This window comes from Acanthisitta chloris, unplaced genomic scaffold, assembly GCF_000695815.1.
Source record: "Acanthisitta chloris isolate BGI_N310 unplaced genomic scaffold, ASM69581v1 scaffold528, whole genome shotgun sequence".
In the NCBI taxonomy this organism is placed as follows: Eukaryota; Metazoa; Chordata; class Aves; order Passeriformes; family Acanthisittidae; genus Acanthisitta; species Acanthisitta chloris.
In genome coordinates this window covers 26,724-44,642 of record NW_008685108.1, presented here as the reverse complement: position 1 = coordinate 44,642, position 17,919 = coordinate 26,724, and the positions used below count along the sequence as shown (strand labels likewise).

General features: G+C 39.3%; 1 protein-coding gene across 1 annotated transcript in view; it reads left to right on the top strand.

Moving 5' to 3' along the window:
- LOC103806871 (glycine receptor subunit alpha-2-like) overlaps positions 1 to 17,919 on the top strand; it is a 38,333-nt gene that overhangs the window by 19,259 nt on the left and 1,155 nt on the right. The gene's annotated exons all lie outside the window — the stretch shown is intronic.

The following is a 17,919-nucleotide window of genomic DNA, read 5'->3' as shown; positions in this document are numbered from 1 at the left end:
CCCAGAGTCAGCACCCAATAAGGCCCTGATCTCAGGATTTCTCACTGCTGTGATGGCCAGGTCCTCTTTCAAATGGAGGAGGTGGAAACACCCTGGAGGAGAACAGTTTCTGAGAGAATGTTGCCAGGGTGCTGTCATGATGCTTCATATCAGTTCTGAGTCCTGTCCCAAGCCTTGTTTTCAACAGTGAAGTATTTCAGCATTAGTAAATATAAATTAGTATTCCTGCAACAGAATGAAAGGGTCAAGCAGTTAGAGCCAAGCATAATGCAGGCTGAGAATACCAGCACTTCTGTATCCATGTATTTCTACCCTGACTGGCAACAGTGCTTGCCCTGTGGATCTCCAGAGCATACTATACCAGTTGTGTCAAATTACATGGTAAATTGGTGAGATGGGCAAGTGTTCAGTAGGATCCATGAAATGCATATTTACATCTGACCCAATTAATCCTGTTCTCCACAGGGGATAGAAGCTGCTATTTGAATGTAATTAATTGTGAAGCATTCTGTAATGATGTTGTCCAAATGACATTGTGCAAAACCAAATTGTATTAACTAGACTGTTGAAATTGCATGCTCTCTCAAGGTCTGAAAAACTTCATGAGTTCCAGTAAAATCCAGTTTCTATGGTACTTTAAAAAAGTCATGTTGAAGCCATTTGTTTCTGTATCTTTTCCTAAGGGAAAACAGCACTGTTTATAGTAATTCCTGTTCCACTTGACAGCCATTGCTTATGGCAAACTGATCACTCAGAGCCTGATTCTGACACGTTTGGCTTGATTTAATGATCAGATGTGTTTATTTCCCTTGATCTACTGCTAGATAAAGATGGTATTTACTGTAAATATGATAATCCGTAGTTGGATATTTCTCTGGAGGCCTGATATTTTATTTGAATTGGTTGATTTGGTTTGGATTTTTGTTTTTTAAATAACACTAATTTGTCTTGTACAAGTGAAGCATTTGGCCAACTGGGAGTAGATGGATAGGTGGGAAAGGAGATTTTCTTTGCTACAACATGTGAAGGAGGCTAGGGATAGTCACACCAGAAGGAATAAACACCTTGAAACTCTACATATTCTGACCACTTGTTGCTGTGTTTTCCCAGAGTGCTCAAAATGACTCATTTCAAGTTGGGAGCACCTGAAAACTCCATGCCAAGCCCAACAATAGGCCACTAAAAGTTTACTCACTTCTACTTTCTATGGATGGACTCTCCCCATGGATCTCAGAGCTGGCGCAGCCCTAGCTCTTCCCACATTATACTTCTTCACTACAGCAGGATCAGTGCCAATAAGGACTTAGTATTGAAAAGCTCAGTTTTCCAGTGGCTGGTTGAATATATCTGGCATACTGAGTATGACAGAGTGTTTTTAGCTCCTGGAGAAACAGATTGGAAAGGTCAGAAAAGGCTGCAGTGTTTGCCAAAACATGTCAAGTGCCAGAATTCCAGAATTCTACCTGTGAATTTCTGCATTGAGCCTATAACTTCTTTCTGAGCAAGAACAGGAGTCTTCAAATCATTTAATTTCTAACTTGTATATGTAATTTCTCATACAGATACTGTGTGTGCATTTGTACACACATTTATAGTCCCCTTGCCTAAGTGCAAATTATTTTACCAAGGGTCCAAGGTTTTAGTTTCTATGCAATATCATGACAAGACTCTTAGGAGACATGACACCTTTGTTTTCATGCTTCACCTCACTCTCTTCAAGTGGTTCTCCATGTACTTTCCTGATATAACTCTTTCTGCTAGTCACGTGGAAGTGCTCTGCCTGTGACTGACTCATTCCCTTTTCTGTTATGCCTTCACAAGCCTCCTGGTGGCACAGAGCTGCCTTCAGGTGCTCTGTAATCTTCATCTATCAAAAGAATGGACACCATTCTAGGAAAGAAAGTTGTGTCTTTCCTCTTCAGGGTGTAAAGTCTTGCAGACATTTGCATGTAGCAGCCCTGATGCTCACTAGCACAAACTTTCCAAGAACTTGATCTGTTAACTTATGCCAGGTTTGTCTTTCACTTCCAGAGAGGGCTCACTTTTTTAAATATGGTTTGTTTCTGTTGTTAAATTGACAGGAAAGAGCTGTACAACAGATATTTATGTAAAAAACTAAAGGGGTTTACCACATCCATAGTCTTCAGGCTTTGCAAAGCACAGTGTAGAACCAGACACAACGTCTACTCATTTGACCCTTCTGCAGAATTTTCATCTTGTAGGCTTCTTTTTCTGTGCTTATCATGGCAGGCAAGAGAAATTCTAGCAAGTCCAATCAAGTGTGATGTGACTGCAGGCTGGTGGAATAGAGAGAATTTTTGTATCACAGGATGGTCTTTTAGAATCCTCGCTATCTTATGTCTGGAAGACATACAAGGTCCTAATGCTCTTTTTTTTCACTACTGCATTCCTAGTTAGATAAGTTAAGATGTATTTGTCCAGTCCCAAGTGTTTTATTTCATGTCCAGAAATGGGTGCATTTACTGCATGAGTACTCTGTCCTGACTTTGAATAATTGGTGACCCTGCACTGTCATGGGAGTTCCCATGCACAATTTGGGAGACATTACTGTGTTTGCAGATATTTACATCAATAAGTGGATAATCAAGTATTCTGAAAATGACTATGTGCTCTTGCTCAATAGTTTTCCAGCCCTACAAATAGACTATATAGATATTACCTATAACCTTCCAGTGGCTCTTACAGAAGACAATTACCTTTCTGGCAAGATTTGCAACTTCTTGCCCCTTCCTTTACAGAGCAACAGTGGTAAATTATGCAGCTATTTGTCTGCAATTTCCTTGTTTGACCAGCATGTCAGCTAATCTTCCATCAGGCAGGTCTCTCATTGGGTATTGTGCATGTATGAGTGCATGTGTCCAAGATGAAAAAGCAGAGGAGGAGTAACATATTTTAGATATTATTCTGCCTAGGTTAGCTTTACATTGTATTTCCTGTGAGGGTCACTGGATTTCTTTGGTGCCTGCCTACCTAGTAATTGCCAGTCTCCCCATATATTGGCTAGTCCTGCCATGCCTGACCTTCAGCTTTTCTGAAGTTATTAATTGTAGTTCTCTCTCTGAGCCTCTTACATTTGGGTATCATGCTTGTCACTCCAGGTAGCCACACCAACATTTCTAGCAATGATTTCCCTGGCAAAAGAGGATTAGATGGTTTTTTTTATTTATCTGCTACCTTCAAAATTATTGCCTCTGTATAGCCTCTTTTTAAAATTACTTCTCAACCCTTTCCTACCAAGCATGAGCTTAGTTGCTCTTCCTGATTTACAAATCTGGTTTTGGTTTTTCAGCCTACTCAATGTGTTTTTCATGTAGTATTTGTTTTCAGCTTTACCTTTCTACCTAGCAAGTCTAGTTTCTTATCACAGACCACATAAAAATCAATTCCTATCAGAAATAAGATATATCTTTAGTGCAGATTTTTTAAAAAAATGCTTGTAAAGAATTGTTTTAGCAATGCCTGCAGAAAGGTATAACATTGGATTTAGACTATTATTTTCAGGTTTACATCATCTGCAAAATGGGCTTGTTACCTGTTTAAGCTAAACATGTTGCATTATAGGCAGAAGGCAAAGGGACTTTGTAGGAATATTTGTTCAGGTCATTATCCAGACTTTTAAGTTAAATCACCAGTGTAGCTTTAAAAGTCATAAGGCAGTTGTTCAGCAGCTGACTGCACCTCTTTACTATGGGAAACTCTATGTGGAGATGACAAACCCCAAGAAGACTCTCCTGTGTTAGGCCAGGACTCTGTCTAGCACAGGAAGCTCTATGTGACAGCAGTATGTCCTTGATGCATCATCCTCTTGGGCTCCAGGACTTTGCAGCTCAAGGACTTTCTGAGCCAGTGGTAGTATTTTTGTGATGAGTAGCCTTTACTCTTTATGGATAGAGCAATCAGTTCAATGTGATGAATTATGAATTATTAAAACACTTTTCTGAAACTTACTATGAGTAGTTCATATTAGGTTCTCAGTACTTGTGGGACTAGAAATACGTATGGCCACTGGAACTGACAGGAGTGAAAAGTATGTTGGAAGTGAGGTGAATCCAGAAACAGACATAACTCAAGGTGTGTATTAGCTGAAAGCAAACAGGATGACTAATGGTTTTGCAAACTGTAATGCATATTCACAGTGTCCAGTGGGTATTTGGGATGAGCAAAGTAATACCAAGTTCAATGACTGTGCCTGCAAGGATGGCAGGGTTGAAAGAGAGCGGAAGATCTAGTTGTGCTAGGTTTCTTTCCTTATCTGATTTATCTCTGTTTGCACTATTACATGAAGAAGAGCAGGAACAAATTGAGCACATCTGAGAATTAAAATAAGATAACTTCATCCTGCCATTTCAGATTTCTCAGATGGTGACTGGGGGGCAACTGGTGGTCCTTAGTCCATAAGAAGCAAAAACATTGGGGAAAACAAGATTATTTGCTGTCATAGTTAGAAGTTTAAAAAAATAATAAATCGTAAAACACTAAGTCAGTGCTGCTGTTGCAAATCTTCACCTTCACATTGACTTAATATTTTACATAAAAGCAATTGATTAGCTAGCTGTGGCAGATCTTTTTTAGATGTTTTTGAGCACTGCCATTTTGTTCCTTATTTTGGAAATGTCCTAGATTTGTCTGTCATGAGCTCTGATGCAGTCAGTTCTGTATTTTTTGCAAATGGGTTGGTCTTTTATTATTCTGCCCTTACTGTTACCTGTGCTGGATGTTCATGTGGTGGAAATACTAACTGCATTTTTTTCATAGAGACTAAACAGGAGTGTGAAGAAAGAGTAAGAAAAAGTTCAGAGAGGATAGTTTTTTGCAGACACAGAAAATGTTGTCCTGCTACCTAGATGTAAATGTGCTTTTTTTTCAGGTTTGCACAAAGGATGTTTTTTCCCAAATACATGACAGCTCTTTTAAGATGTTCTGGTGCTCTATGCTGCTGTTCTTCTATTGCTTCTAGATACTGAGAATGCCTGTTTATGTTGCCTGTCTCTTACTTGCTCTTTGATCTTTGTTCACTTTCCCTTGTGGCTTATATTGTGTTATTTTGTTGTAAAAATAATCTATTTGAATTTTACTTTTTGATGCATGGAGACTGATGATTTTGTCACACTTTTTTGTACTGTACTGTCTTCCTCTTTGTTTGGTGAGTTATCTTGTGGGTATTTGCATAGCTGGGGTTGAATATCAGACTTATATCATGACAATTGATCTGTTTCATCAGACACTGTGTTTGAATCTAACAACTGCTATTTCATGAATATTTTTCAAACCCATGAGGCTTAGATACTGTTTTATTGCATGTGGCATCCCAGACAGTGTTCTCAGAGTCTTACTTTTCTTCCTGTCACTGCTATATATTCCTTGCTGCCACAACTAACTCTTGTGAGTCTGTCAAATATTTACCTCCTTCGGCTATGAAACAAGAACCTAGTTCCCCTGAAGTGAGGTCTTATTCATCTAAGGGGAGATAGAATGGCATTTAGCCCAAGACAGAGGCCTGCACTGCCAAAGCACTATACCCAGGGGTACAGGGCTGCCCAAAAGGTAATCGGTATGCCATGATGGGATGTGAATTTTCACCTTTCTTTTGCCACAAGTCTTCTCCTCTTGCCTTGCACATGAAAGTGAAAATATCTTGGGAACTGGAACCAAATTCTTATGAATCTGGGGATCTTTTCTGCTGGCAGCTTTCAAATCTTCAAAGCAAAGAGTCTTAGACTTTAGCCTCTTTGCATGTTTAAAGCATTACAATTTAGAGGAAGCTGCTTGGCCTGGACAGTTATTGATTTCTATTCTGTTCTTCAAACTACAAACATAGATTCATAGGAAGGCAGGGAACAGCACCAGAAGAGCCCTTGAGATCCAGCTGGCAGAGACAGCACCAGGCAGCACACTGGACAATTTACAGTTGCTGCAAATATTAATCCATGTTGTTAAACAGTTTTTTATGTAACGTGCTCAATATATCAAGAGTGAGTTTAAGAGAGATTTGTGAGGGGTTGCTCCTTAGGGAGACTGTGAGATGAATCATATCTCTTTGTGGATGTGCTGACCCACAAATGGATATTTCTGATTTACACCCTGCAATTCTCCTTGACTTGCAAGTACTCCTGGAACAAAGGTCAGTTAAAAAAGTCTGAACAATTATTTACCATTCTGAACAGGAATAGTGAGAGGCTGTTTCTATCCTAAGAGTCTTTGATTCCCTTTCCTTCTGCAGCAGCACAGGTTACAACTGCAGATATGCTGCTGAAATACAGATACACAAGTTTGTATTTTGTAACTCATGCCAATCTTTTCTGAACTGTTTTCTGACTCTGGGGTCTCATCCTTTCTTAGCTGCCCTTCAACTTTTAGCCCCTTTTAGAGGCTATTCCTATTTTTAACTTCTGTCTGGACTGAGGAAACAATTTCTCAGCACGTAGATGAGGAGCCAGGATTAATCCAATAGTTATTTTGACAGTGATATAAAACCCACAAATGCATTATACAGTCTAAAAACAACCTGCCTGAGCAATTAGCTCAGTAATCAGACGTTTAAAAACAGTGGCAGAAGAGCAGAGCTACGGATTATGATACATGATGATTTACTTTATTTAATGGAAAAGCATTCAGAATTTTAACTACAATCAGGAGATTTTACATTTGCTGTAAGTACTCATATGGGTTGCTAATGTGACAATTGTGGTTTGACAAGGAAGGACCACACAAGGTGAGACTTGAAAACTGAGCAGATAGCAATACAGTGACTATTTCATTTCAGGCTCTGCAAGAGAACACATATCTGAAATGAATATGTGACAAGAGAAGTATTGGATTTCTATATGAGGAGCTGACAAGTCAGACAAACAGCAGTAATATATTATCTGTGATGGTGAAAAGATCACATCATTTATAACCTTTGAAGCAACAGGAAAACTGAACGCAACATCATTTTATAATGATCTAAGAGAGAACCTTCTCTTTTTTTTACCCTCTCTGGTTATATATAGCTGTTAGAGAGAGCCCTGCTGAGCAGAAAATGGAGCATATGATCAAGGGCAGTCCAGTGAGTCAATTTACTGACTAATACTTTAGATTATCATGTCAAATATATAGCACCAGCAGTATGAACAATAATGAAGCTTAGTTTATTTCTTTCCTGTAAATTGAAATGAAGATGTGATTGGAATTGTCACACCTTGGATATATGAGCCAAATTCTCTTAATCATGCAAAACAAATTGCCTTATTCTTTATAGTGACGTTTATTTTAGAAGCCATTCCACAACTGGCAAGCTGAAACCATCTATTTAAATGTGTCAAACATGTTGCAAATATCCTCTAGACAGCTCTTCCCTCAGGTGATGTTTCAATGGTCTCACCCTTTGAAATACCTGCTCTCCTCACACCCAAAGAAGGGATCATCCTTTGGGGAGAAATCATTTGGTGCAGAGTCATGCAGACACTCCAAATCAGCCTCAGTGTCATCAGTAAAACATCCAGCCATGACACCAAGGGGGCAACAGACTCATAGAAACCCCAGATGGCCATAGAAGGAGCCTTTCCTTGCCTGGTTTTCTGTCTTCCCATGCCTCAGAGTGTCAGTGAGCAATCAAGAAGAAGGGGATATTGCCAATATTGTGTAGGCTCCATGGGACTTCTTCCACTACTTTTGTTTTCTTTCCAAATACAGGGAGAACATATCTGTGTGTTTTGTACATTTGTTTATGGCATTGTAAGTGAGGTGGTATTCTCTGTAATGTCAAATTGAATACTGCCAGAAGAGAAGGCACAGTTAGCAATCTGGTAAAACTTCCACTCCATACAGATTGAGTTAATTTTAATTTATCTGTACAATACCAGGCTTCTTGTGTTTTACTGGTGTCCAAGCTCCAGGTGAAAGTCTGATCACCTTTTGGTCTGTCAAAATTCTAGCATGAGCAAATGCTTAGGGAAATAACATTTGAATTGCAAATCACTGTCATTCTTTCAGGGTTAAAAATCATAATCAATGTTATTGATTTCTAAAGTCCTTTCTCCAAGAATAAAGATGAGAGTAACTGGAGAGACATTTACTAACTGTTTGCTAACAATAAGTCACAAAGCCCAAATATTGCATGTCTGTCTAATTTCCTGAAGGTGGTATGTAAACTTATACAGAAACTAGCACAGTGTTATAAATTTAGCAGATATAAGGAAAAGCAGATGGCACTGCTGCGATTGGACATGTCATTGGAGTATTCCAGAGCATGGCAAATCTTTAATCTATTACTATTTGCATATATTACCATGTTACTCAGTTTTCAGTAGGGTAGAACAACACGTGCTATGCACAAACAAGAAATCTTTTTGCTGAGCTTTAAACTTAGAATAAAAATGAAATCCCATTTTCTGGTTTTGCAGCACTAACTGTCATCATTTTCCAAAGCCTCCAAATGGCTCAAGTTGCATGTTCTTGTCAGTCAGAATAAAGGAACAGACTCCTCCATGGGCCCATGCACTGGGTGCTCTTCAGCTTTCCATGCCAGTGATGGGGCATGGTGTATGTCATGAACAGTGGATCAAATGGGAAGCATTATATTTCAAAATGTTTTGTGGTACTGGAAACTAACAATAATTAGCAAGTCTATGGATATCCAAAAGTGGAAGGTTTTAATTTTAAAAAACCCAAACAAACCCATTTCCTGGTAATTCTTAAAAAGTAGAATAACACCTCTCAGTTCAGAGGTGATCTTGGCAAGTTGGAGCTATACTTTTATGATGTCTTTTCTTTGAAGGAAGATAATTTAGCTGCAAAGAGCAGAAAAGGGCCAGAGCAGATAGGGCTTGAGGAAGGAACTGATTTTTGCAAGCAGAAGTTGTAGTTCACATATTTGGAAAACAGAGAGGATGAAAGCATCAGAGAGGAGACAGGCAAAAGCAGATCTGGGAATTAGTGAGGCAAAACATGTGGTAGGAAAAGATGTAAAAAAGAGGAGTCAAGAAGAGAAGAGACAGGTACAGAAATAAGGAGACTGGGAAGCAAAAGGACCAAGAGTTGATATCAATTTGCCTGCGTTTCACACTAGGGGGTTTAAGACTCCATTTGTGTTTCCAGTTCAAGGGACAACAAATCAGTTTAATGTCCACTTATTATAACTGCACAGTGTGTGTGACATTCTATTTTGCAGTATTTAGGTTGTCACCAAACCCATCGTCTTGTCGGATCCTGGCAGAATGCTCCTGTCTGGTACTCATGAGGCTCTTGGATGTTCAGTGAAGTAGAAACCTGTTCTGCTGGGTCTCCCTTTGTCTCAGGGGGCTCCTTACACTGCTTCATTCTCTGGCTTATTGATGTATTTTCTGAATATGATCCTTCCCTTGGTGTCATCCCTTCTCAAACATGGAACCTCAAGGTCAGGAGGTTGTAGGCCCTCACAGTGAGTCCTGACCTCCTCTGTATACCTAAGGACAGGCATCTCCAGAGCTCTGACACTGCAAACACTGATTTAGAATTACTCCAAGACACATAAAAGATGAAATATACAGCAAACTCATTTCATGAAGGCTGCTGGAATAGCAACCCTTTATTTTTGTGTTATTCTCGTGCTCTGTCATCCAGATAAATTAACTGTACATCACTTTTCCCTTTTTTCCTTGATATTCTTGGACAAAACATGAGTCCAGATGAGCATTTGAGGTCTTCTCCAAGAATACCTCTTCCACTGCTATAGCCATACATCCACATTCCTCCTGTCTGTACATCTCAGTACTGACTTTTCTTATACACTCTTAAATCTACTGTTTTGGGCTATCCTTTAATCAGTTTTGCCAAGTAATAAAAGGCCATCACCAGGAGATCTGTTGCTTAGCTACTGGCCTGGGCAGATGGTCCTCCTGGAGAAATGCCAGCACCCTACCAGCGAGCCTGTTTATGGGCAGAGAGGATTGGGAAGGTTTAATGACCCATGACCATGTGTTCTGTATCCCTGCTCCTCAGAACTATTGAGGGGGAAAAGCTGGCTTAAAAGGTAGCATTTTGAGAAGTTATTAAAAATGGACTTTTGCAGTATGATAAATACTATGGAGAGTCCTCCTAAACTTAAAAAGGAATACAAACATTCTCACTAGGTGGACTTCCAACTAACAAATGCCTTCAGGGAATACATTAGATGACTAGGTTAAGTAGATGACCACATCTATATGTATGTACATATATCTCCATGGGTGGGTGCATACAGACTGTGTGAGTGTGTATACTTCTCTGTGTGTGTGTGTGTGTGTGTGTGTGTGTAATACAGCAAAAGAAAAACTATTGAACCCATTTTAAATGAAGTATTATTTAATTTCCCCTGTATGCATACTTCCAATGACCTTGTAGGACTGGTGGATTTCTTACTTACCAGATGACAAAAAAACACCCCAACAAATCTGTGCAAAGATTGCACTATTGAGTTGCTATAGCATCGAGTGCCATTGATTTTTACCTCATGATGAAAGCTTATTTTTCTGAGAATAAATAATATCAGAGTTTTATAGAGCAATCCTCATAGAAGCAAATAAAAATGAAAATACAGAAGTCTGTGTAGTATATTTCTAATACATTCAAACAGTCAAGATGTTTCTAAGATGCAACAATTTAATTTTAGAAACAAGCTTGAAGTGCAGATAGCTGGTAAATAATGTTGTTTAACCCAATCACGCTTCAGAGCTATGTAAAAAATAGCTACAGAAATCCAGATTGAGATCTTGACTAACAGTGAGAGATAAATGATATGCAAAGCCAGAAAGGATAATTTGTGTAATAGAAGATAAGCAAAGAAAACCAATCTCAAAACATTATTTATTTGAAGCCTGGTATTAAGGACTGATAAATGGAAAAGGAAGGCTTGTCTTCTCAGGAATAAAAAAAATAAATAAGTCACACAAAACTTATGAAATTTGCATGTGAACACTTTGAGATTATTCAGATATTCTTGACTATTTTTAGCTACAGAATTTAAATTATTAATGCAATTTGCAATATTTAATTCATTTTGTGCAGTATTTGCATAAATTAAATGCATGAATGTCTGAGAAAGCTCTGGTAAACTCTGTCTGCATTTCCTGAGGTTTGTTTCTGGGTGTTTGTTGTAGTAAATGGCTTGAAGGACAGAATCCACCAACAGAGAGGCAAAAAGTCTTTTCCTTTTCCTTCCCTTTCCCCTTCTTTTTCCTCTTTTCCTTCCTGGCATGAAGCAGGAGACCTCAGCAAGGTGTGTGGATGCCACAGGTCCCAGTGCTTCATCTCCAGCCCTGGCCCAGGTGGGGATGACAGTGCTCACTGACACTGGCCAGCAGCAGGGTGGGCTGCAAATCACCCCCAAGGAATGGGAGGCTGAGAGAGTCAAAACCTGAGCCTCAAAAACCCCCAAGCAATACATTGTTCTAGAGGGTAATCTGCATGAATCAAATCATGAGTGCTATTTATAGGCCCTGTATACACATCTACACTTTTCTTCTTTTTAAGTTCTGACTGACTGACTAATGAGGTACTCTGAGATGCCACAGTCATGACACAGAAGTGCTCTAACAAAAAGTGGTCTAGGATGATTAGCTAAGGCAGACACCAATGCGAAATTTCCCAAAGGTGTGATAGAAATAATCCCAAAAATATTTAAAGCTGCATTGAGAAATGGATTAGAGAACCTGATAGGAAAAGTCCTGGGGAGATGGGTACTGTCTGTGACTGGGGCTTTTGAGCTCAGGTACCCCACATGCTGTGGTGGCTGTTCCCCCAAGCCTCTCATATACCCAGGGACCCTTGTCCTGGGACAGGATTTACTGGGTGGTGTTGGCCTTGCAGAAGGTGCACTGAAGTCTGAGTCTAGGGCTTGAACACTGCCAAAAAGAGGCAGGTGAGAGTCTCCCTGACTCTCCTGGGATAGACATTTTGCAGAAAGCAAGAGAAAATGGGAGAAGTGAATTTTAGGTAAGATTTCATTGCGGTTTTAAGTTTTGATTTTCTAAAATTTTAGTAAATGTAGTATTGATTTACAGTGTTTAGCTCTGATGTGCCCATTAACAGCTATTCCATGTTCTAGCTGAACTAGTCAAGTATTTCAATGCTATCTTTGCTCTTTGTTCAGCCTTGCACATGAACAGAACGAGCAGAAGTCAGTGGCCCTGTATCCAACAGATTTCTGGTCAGAGCAGATTATGCTTCAGATCTAGGTCATTAACATGTATTTGTCTCACATAAATCAGACTAATGTACCATTCCCACTGATAAACTGGCCATTGGAGAGAGACTGGCAGAAGTTACCCAAGAGCAGTCAAGTCTCAAGACTTCACTGTCCTGAGAGGATTTAATATCCAGGCAAATTATGCCTATAAGACACTCACAGATCACTTTGTCTGGATATTTTATAGCATTACTTTCATTTAAAATGAAGGGAAACCAAGATACTGTGTCAGGAATCGGTGTGCTGGTTTTTTAGGAAGAATAACCATCATAGCATCTACAATGCTCTACAAAGCCACAGTTCATCTGGTTCTTCTTCCCCCCAAATGAAGACATTAATTATATTATATATAAAACTTGAAATTGAATAAGAAATTTTCATTAACTGTGTCTGTAAAACTGAGAGAGGGAAGCCTTGCTTTATTAAAGAAAAAGGAATTTTTATTTTTCTTTAACAAACCAAGCACACTTACTGACTGTTTAATCTTTATTATTAAAATAAGGCTTCAAAAATTTAGATTCCATTTATAGATATTTCAAGCCAGGAAAATATTTTTGCTCACAACATGTTTAAATTATGTTACTCTTTCATTTGGATAATGTTCAATTCCTACTCGAAAAGGGCAAAGCCACATTAACTACCATTTCATTATTGCATTAACAACAGTTCACTTGCTGTTCTTACAGACTGAGTAAGTAAATCACTCATGCTTCAGAGATTCTTCTGCTGCTTATTGGAGAAGGGAGATATTACTAAACACAACTTTCTAAAACAAACCTAAATTTGCCCAGTGGAAACCCTTACCAATGACCAATTTCTCTTCCATTAATTAAATTTTTGGTGCAATTTATAATATAAGATCTGCTTTTATAAGAATTTAGATTTTATAAGGCATGAGGGTTCAAATGAGATCAGAAGCAAACCTCAGTGAGCAGGAAAATTGCTGTTAAGGGAGACAGAAATGGAGTGAACGCCACTGTCACATGCAGAATGGTGGGTCCTGATGGAGTGGGATTGGTCAGAGACTGCTTATGTTTTTGATTAAATATCTTGATGAATATTTAGGAAAAACAGTATTTAGACCAAATTCTGGGAAGTGTTTGATTTATACTTTGGGCAGGATTGAGGTGAGTAGGTAACAATTTTACATCGCCTTCTGCTCCTCTGAAGTCTGGATTAAGGAGAAGAGGGAATGGCATCTGGCATAGGTGAGCTGAGATCCAGAGATCTTCAGAGTGTAAGAAACCAGAGAAGTTTGTTAGTAGCCTCTTTACTGCCACATGTCAACAGAGCTTGCTCCATCTTCCTTTTTATGGCCCTCTAAAATACTGGAACACATAGCCTGTTTCACCTGTCTACCCTCCAATGGGAACCTTGGTCCCATCTCATTTATAAGCCAATTCCTTCTTACTGGTTCTCACACAGATTCTTGGAGATTCCCTCCAGCAAATCCCTCAGTTATGAAATCAATCTTTTACTTCTAAATTCCATTACTGCCTTTTAAACAGTTAATCTATGAAAGGACCTCCTCTTAGCTTTTTAAGAGGCTTCTGTGAGGAACCAAAGGGGATTTGAAAGTCCAAACATGCTTCTCAGCTGAACTACATTCATCCACATACTCAGTGACTCCTGAGAACTGAAGTCATGTAAGCACGACTCTCTGTGAAACCACCCCATGAATTATGTAGAGTACTGAGAGATGGGAGGTGTCTCAAAGTCATAAAGATGATTTAGGAATGAGATCGTCAAAGATATTTTGGTGTCTATTTCCTATTGATTCCATTTTGCATTCAAGTCTGAATTGATTTTGGGTTTCTAACTTTGTGCTTATGAATGCCAAAAGGAAAAATTCTCTGATGTTCTCTTCGCTATACCTGAAATTAATCATCTATGTCCTTGAAATTTAATTAAACCAGATAGTCTTTCAAATCGTTTTACACCATATGTTGGAAAAAGAGTAGTAAAATTAAAAGAATAAATCACATCAGAGAGCAAATTAAATACACTGTTTGAAGCTGGCCTCTCTCTCATTTTCCTCATTGTTAAAACTGAGTCAATGCTGACAATAAGCATTTAAAAGTGGAGAGGACAAAGCACTTCAGAATGCATTGTTCAAAGAGCTGTGCATTGGAAGGCATTGAATGGGCTAGATTTTCTAAAGTGTTTTCCCCATTCCCGATTGCTTTGGTGTGAAGATGGTAGGATGAAACACATTTTAGGCCTGATGGAGTAGAAATAAAAGCTTTGCAAAGATGAAAGATGAAGAAAGAAAACCATGTCAGAAGTATTATGCCCCCTTTTACGTGCTGCCTACTGTAAAGCTGAGTCAAGACAATCTAATGCCATTACTTTGTAAAGCACAGAAAATTACTAAATTCATCAAGGGAAATGGAAAACTGAGAAAGGTATGCAGTTCTTGTTTGATGAAAATTGCTTAAAATCAATACCTAAGCCTGTTCATCATGACGTCATAAGATAATACACATAAACCTAGGTTGTTGAAAAAGCACCTATAGAAAGCATTTGCTCAAATCTCAGGAACTACAATTAGTTTTCAAAGGATAATTCTTCAAAATAATACTCAGGGTGTGAATATCTGAGAGAAAGCTATCAGACAAACACTTTCATCTTGCTACTTATTTCTTTTCTGTTTCTCATCCTATCTTGAGCCTTTTCCCTATGCCTTGATCGAGGACAGATGGAGTTATGACTACATATTATGTAATACTAACTCCACATCTCTTTAGAAAGACAAAGTTAATGTGAATTCTGCCACTCCAGTTGTTGACAGTTGCTTTCAGCTCCTCTTTGGTTTTAGTTTTAAACACTGTAAAGCATAAATAGTTTGAGATTTATGCAAGTGACATCCTATCCATTTTAAAATTAATGAGATTTCAGTGTAGTCTGATTAAAATAACGATAGAGATGTTTGAAAAGTCATTCGGGCTATTTTACCAGCAATTAAACCAGTGAACGGCACAGGTTGAAGGGTGTCATTGGATGAGTCTCCGTGGTAGATATGTGATATATAAACTCAATATGACCCCGAGAATAAAGATTCACTCTGCAACCTCACCAGAAGGTACCCTAGGTAGGTTGGCCAGTAGCTCACCAACCCTCTAGGTTAAAGGAAGACATATCCACTACTTATGGGAAGGCATTTGAGGTCAGTTTTTCATCTCACATTTTGAAACGTGATTTTAAAAAAGGTTTTCTTTGTCAAAGGATATAAACTTGGTTTTCTTTTTTGTGACTATTCCCCCAAACCCTTTATACGTAACTTGATGTTGGAAGATAATCTGTAATGTCAAATTGTAGTTTTGTTATAAGATTTTGATGTTTTAGAGTCAGATTTTTTTAACTACATCCATATTGCTAAAGTAAATGACACGGGGGAATTTTATTGTTCCTGAGGCCAATCATCACAGCTCATGCCCACAGTGTGTAGTATCAGTCCCCAGTGAAGTAGGTTCATCTGGGAGAAAGCTTGTGGGCATGGTCCACACCTGAGTGACCTAACCCACAAGCAGCACAGACAATGAAGTTCCAGCACTTGGGTTGACTCCCAGCTCCTCCTCAGCAGACAGGAGGAAGTCTTTTCTGTCTCTGCTGTTTCATTCTGGGTAGAAGTGGTTTAAGGGCACAGTGGGTCTAAAGGACACAAGTCCATCTCTGCAGTCTCATGAGATAAGTATCCTCAGGCTCTAGTCTTGGTCTCTGCAGGGTTTCATTGTTAACTTTCAACACTACTGGCCAGTTTAATTGGAAAGGGCAGAGATCTCACCACCCTGAGGTCTTTCAGGTGTTATCTGGTCAGGTGGGAGTGCTTTTGTGGGGTCAGGTCTTGCTGTGAGACCTGGCAGCACTCAGAGTTCAGGCAGGTGCCAGACTGCAAAGCCCCTTCAGTTTCTGGGGAATTTTACTGCCATAGTGCTTCTAGAACTGCAGCACCTCCAGGGCTGGAGGTGGGGCTGGAAGGACTCTGGCTTTCCTTGCATCCAGTGGCCCTTAGGTGATCACAACAGCTACAGCTTTGGTGCCTCTAGTACCGTGTTTATGTAAGAGTGTAATATCTAACGTAGAAACAAGTGGCAGGTTAGAAACACACTGCCATTCTTTTAATTATTTAGCCTTTGAAAAAGGTTTTTCTGATAAAGGTTCAAAAAAAGCCTACACATACACACACCTTTTTGCAGCAAGCAAACAGCTCCATGTTAGTAAAACAGGTAACAAAGCAGTCCAGAGATTTACCAGGGAGAATGAGATTCAAGTCTGCTCAAGCAGAGAAGGAAACTGAGCATGTACTCCTCATACCCCAGGTGAATGCTGTACCTCTTGTATCCAGGGTAAATCACATCTACTGCAGTCCTAAATAAAAAGGTAGCATAGAGACTGGGCACACTTTCCTCTTGGTTTTGTGAGAAATAAGTGGCACAGACAACTGTCTGCATGGGAAAACCAGGCCTCTAAAACCTATTGGGAAATGAGTGGATCCTTACAGGTAAAGGTTGGGTGCTGAATACTTGAAAGAATGTGATTTAAACATCCCTGTCCTAATCTCAGATTGCTTCCCACTCAGCTGGCAACAGTGTAAACTCCAAAGGAGGGCTGTGACATTGCAGATGAATTGCTCAGCCCCATGTGGCAAAGCTGTGACCCAGCAGGGCACAGTCGAAGTCAGGACTCTCCAAGCCAGCATTGAGCTCAGTACATTTTTTTTCTTCCTACAGATCTCTCAGGAGTAACAGAAATTAAATTTTTTAAAAATGAATGAAGTACATATGGCAACACAGCTGCTGAAAATCTGTTACCCTTTTTAATCACCTCTCATGTCCTGGGCATGCATTTTATCCTTCAAACTCAGTGAAAGGGAAAGCGATGAGAGGAATACATCTCCCTGTATTACTGGGTTACTTTGTACTATTATTAAGTCATGCAAGGGAAACCTTGCCTATAAGGCTATCCAGAACTTAGGTCTCAGTGGGTTAATCTTTAAAATACTTTACATAGTTATAATCACTAGGACAAGCAGAGTTTTCACAGAGAGTCTGCAAACTGCAAATAAATAAAATTGAAAAAGGAGAGGACCATGCTTCTTTTTCTTAATGATGGTGAGCTTTTGAAATGAAAAGGTCATAAACCCTGGATAAGTGATTAAAGAGCCTGGAAATGCTACAATTTTCTACCTGCATTATGGGTACATGGTAGAATAGTCCTTAGGATGAAGTGACAGGAGCTCCAAAGCATTGTTTACTGTTTATCCTCCTTCCATAAGCACCCAATGTCATAAGCAGTCAGAATGACTATTTCTCATTCTGTAGCCTTGGATCACACTACTGGCTATTCATGTTTGCATGTCAGCTCCAAGGTAAGGAGAGCAAGTCGAGTGATGTATTCAATTCCAATGTTGGAGCTGGGGAGAGAGAAAAATGGAACTATTGACAGAGATGCTTCTGTGAAGGAGCAGTGATTTACATTCTGAATAAGTGCAAATTATCCTTCCTCCCCACCCCCAAGTTCAGCCAATATACTCATTCAACACCTTGCTGCTGTGATGCTTTTTTTTTCTTGCAGTCTTTGATTCTCTGTTGAGTTCAGAAGGCTGTGGTTTAGTAAGAGATATGAGGGAGTACACCCTGGTGAAGGAGTGGGTTCCTTGTGAGCCCAAGCAATGGTCATTTTCAGTCAACAGTGAAGTATCTGTCGGTCAAAGA